At 37.4% G+C, this 4,305-nt stretch overlaps 1 long non-coding RNA gene across 1 annotated transcript; it reads right to left on the bottom strand.

Moving 5' to 3' along the window:
- Positions 1 to 1,071: 1,071 nt before the first annotated feature.
- On the bottom strand, positions 1,072 to 3,698 carry LOC134071285 (uncharacterized). Its single transcript, XR_009937040.1, has 3 exons — positions 3,422 to 3,698; positions 1,726 to 1,926; positions 1,072 to 1,564 (listed from the first exon to the last, which is right to left on the bottom strand). It is a non-coding gene; the product is annotated as an uncharacterized LOC134071285 (long non-coding RNA).
- Positions 3,699 to 4,305: the final 607 nt, after the last annotated feature.

Here is a 4,305-nt window from a genome sequence, read left to right as displayed (position 1 = left end):
CATGGCACAAAAAGGTGTATTGTGTGATTATGCTACATGGCAGAGATACAATATACCCACCACTGTAATCAGAAGAAACAGGGCTTTCAAATGGTATAAAATATAGCTAATATATTTGAAGAGAACATATATATTTGTAAAATATATCTTCAAAATTCAACCCCAAAAAACACGAAAATATCAATTAGTCAAGATTAATCTCATTTTTCCCCCAATTTCTGTTGTAGGTAGAGAAAAACCTAGAGCATGTTCGGGATTCACAATTTTGTCCTCTATTCACTGAAAAAAACAGAACCAATCTGTCACCTTTTGTTCAAATGTTATGATAAATTTATTGGACCTTTGCAGATGGCACTAAACATTCCGTTTTTCATACTTGATGCCCCCGTGACACAAAAAGGCTTGTTGTGTGGATATACTAGATGCTAGAGATATAGTAGACCCATCATTGTGATCAGAAGAACTAGCCCTTTAAAATGGTATACATCATGGTTAATAAGTTTAAGTGTAACATACATTGTTTTTAAATAATACCTTCAAAATTCAACCTTAAAAAACACGAAAACATATATTTGTCAAGATAAATCTTATGTTTTACCTAATAGCTATCGCAGATATAGTGTGTGAGTTATAGACAATGTTGTGCTCTCTTCAGTGAAAGAAACAGAATCAATGTATTACCTTTGGTTCAAAAGTTATGATCAATTTACTCATAACTGCAAGTTGAAGTGACGAGTAGAATTTTTAAAAAGTAGAATGCTTTCATTCCCTGATTTAAAATTCAACTCCAAAATACACAGATATGTTGGTCATGTAATAAACATAAGTGTATTTAACCATCTCAGTTGTATAGCTAAATGTGGCATGTTTTACCTTGCCTTAAGAGCCAATAACCTTTGTGAGTGAGGAAAGACTAAAGGTGAAGTAAAGACTAGCTGATTGAGAATGCTTCTCTCTATGGATCATTCTGTTACGAAAACAAGAATAGAGAAAATATGGAATAATGGAAAAAATATAGTTAAATTTTATTTTAAAATGGATAAATGATATTAAATCTTTAAGAACCCAGGTATAACACTTAAACATTTACAAACAAGCAGTACTAGAACTACAAGAGTAAGAAGACAACACTGTAACAAGCGTCTACGCTTCCTACCTGACATGGGCCTGTCAGGGAATGGCTAACCAAACCCAAAATAGATTGTCATAAGAATGTTAATTAGTAGAAATGTAAATATAAATGTAATGAAACTATTACCACTATTCCTGTCATTATTATAACAAGTAATGCTCTTGTAACGATACAAATTGTGCACATGTGCAGTTTTGCAAGCGCACACACAAACAAAAACATTGTTACTCAGCTGAGGATGATGGGAGATCACTCCCCTCCTCCTCCTCTTCTTCCACATCCTCTTCACTCAGTAGCTGGCTATCCAGGTACTCCTCCATGTCCATCCCTGCATGATCCTGTAGTTGATGACCTGGAGCTCCTCAGCAGTCAGTTGTCTCCTTTCCCTGAGAGACCATCAACCGTGCATACTGGCTCTTCTCCCCCTCCCATCTAAAATAATGAGGAGAAAAAAGATAGGCCTGTAAATAACTTACTAGGTTGTTACAATACAATCTGAATCACCTCAAACTATGTCCTTTTTCACTAAAGACACGGTCACTGGAAGGCTGACTGATGACTTGGAGAAATAACACACACACAAACATAGTTACCCAGCTGAGGATGATGGGAGATCACTCTCCTCCTCTTCTTCCACATCCTCTTCACTCAGTAGCTGGCTATCCACGTACTCAGTGTCCATCCCTTCATGATCCTTGATGCTCACCGATGACCTGGAGCTCCTCTGCGATCAGTTGTCTCCTTTCCCTGATAGACTCCATCAACCGTGCATACTGGCTCTTCTCCCCCTCCATCTAAAATAATGAGGAGAAAAAAGATAAGCCTGTAAATAACTTACTTGGTTGTTACAATACAATATGAATCACCTCTAACTATGTCATTTTTCATCAGTCACTGGAAGGCTGACTTATGATTTGGTAAATAACATTAGCCTGTGAACTCACTTGAAGCAAGTTAGTATTAAATCCTTGACTAAGCATTACAGACCAACTTGCAAACCAACACTAATATAAGACAACTTGGGCAAGAAAATAAGACAGAAACCATCTAGAGAGCACATGTATGCACACACACACACCGTGTTATTTCGTGGCAGCGTAAAGACGAAATATTGCGTCTCGACGTGGAGTAGAGAAAATACCCACTTGACATGTTAACGTTAGTTGGCAAGTATCGCCATAACCTTGATCAAGAAGTTATAGTCTACGACCTAAGCACATTTACACGTCTTCATATGCAAAAGTAGCCGACAATAAACGAAAACCTTGCGTTAGACCCCTGGCACAATCATCACGTTTGGATACATTAGCACCTTTCATGTTTGACAGATCATATCTAGCAAGCTAATCAACTTGGCTGCATATAACTGTAAAATGTGGTACATATTTCGACAAAATAACTGGTTTATTTGAGTATAAAATAGCCTACCAATAGATGTCCTTCACATAAGGTGATATAGATAGAGCATTTGAGCGAAACTGATCAGGAAAGGAGGGCGCGTCCCGGGCATGTCGAACCAAATATATATCTGGAACTGGAAATGTACAGCTAGCGTGCTAACGGTAATGATTGCTGTAGTATTACCTGACAAGCTCTTTCGTTCAAACTTGAATACATCTCTAAAGTAACAGTCCTAGTAGTTAGCTTTCCACGTTTTCCATGTTACCCCCCAAGACATTTTTGAAAATAGTAACAGTTTACTAAAGACAACAGTTTGCTAAAACACCAGCAACCAGCTGATGTGAACACACGCAAAATGGTCATATACACACGGTGCAATTACTACTAAAATGGCTAAATAAAAAACGAAATAACTGGTTTATTTGGGAATATAATAGCCTACCAATCAGGTGTCCTTCACATGAGATTATATAGATAGAGCATTTGAGAGACACTGGTCAGGACAGGAGGACGCGTCGTGGGCAAAATATTTCTGGAGCAGAAGCTCTGCTACCTAACTTACAGCTAACGTTATGAGTTGCTGTAGCATTACATGACAGGCTATTTCGTTCAAATTGAATACATATCTAAAGTGACAGTCCTAGCAGTTGGCTCATCATGTTTTACATATCGTTACCCCCAAAAAAACATTGAAAATAGCAACATTTTACTAAAGATAACAGTTTGCTAAAACACCCGCAAATGTTGCGAGCTGAAGTAAACACAGACATCGATATGTTACGGTCACACACTCACGGTGCAATTACTGGTAAAAATAGCTAAATAAAAACGATTTTGAAGTAATAACGTGGATAGGTACAATAACAACACATAAAAAGACTGTTTTACCTCAGTTCATCCACCAGTTTGTCCTTCAAACGACGTTATCATGTCTGATGTATGGTGACAGCCAGCGTTGCTCCTTCAGACGCAGCAGGCTGAGGGACATTTCAACTTCTTGTTTTCTCTTCAAGTAGTGAAACAGTTTCGCGCCACAAATCCCTTAACCAATCATATCACTGTAAAGCTTATGATGTGACGTTTATGAGGACGTTTTCATTAATAAAATCAGTTGAGGTATGGCGGAGTTATTAGACTCAACGTCATCGTTCCTGGAGGAACGATATTTACGTGGTTCGTCAACAAAGGGTTAAAGGATATAAAGGAGAGCATATAGATTCATATCCTCATTAACATATGATTTTTTAGCACATCAAACCACATATGAACATATAAATTGTGGCGTAATTATTGAATTTCATTGGTTTTGAATGTGATTTACTGACAGGCGGCTCTGTTTTAATGTCAGTGTCCCATAATGGCCATTCTCCTACTGCCCAACTCACTGCTGTCCCCTGGGCTTGAGCAAAGCCTGTTGATTGCTTCTGTGCAGGACAAGTGATTCAGTACCATGATGTTTGCAATGCAAATGCATGTTGTAGTGTTGTGTGCTCACAGCAGACACATTTTAATTGGGCAGGGATTAGTTTAATCTTTTACCTTTGAATTCAATATCAATCCTCTAATATCAAAGATGGCCAGGTGGCGTTAGCCATTGTGGTTGGTTATTATTTCCAGCATGGTTTCTTTCCAAAATAAATTTACTCCAATTTAGCTTTGAATTGTCCTTTAATTTTTTAGAACAAACAATTTATTGAAATAAGCACACTGTTAACTAAAATGAGTGCACAATTTACTAAAAACAAGTAAACAATTTAGTAAAAATGAGCACA

The sequence above is a fragment of the Sardina pilchardus genome, chromosome 23, assembly GCF_963854185.1.
Source record: "Sardina pilchardus chromosome 23, fSarPil1.1, whole genome shotgun sequence".
In the NCBI taxonomy this organism is placed as follows: domain Eukaryota; kingdom Metazoa; phylum Chordata; class Actinopteri; order Clupeiformes; family Clupeidae; genus Sardina; species Sardina pilchardus.
This window is presented reverse-complemented; position numbering and strand designations above follow the sequence as displayed.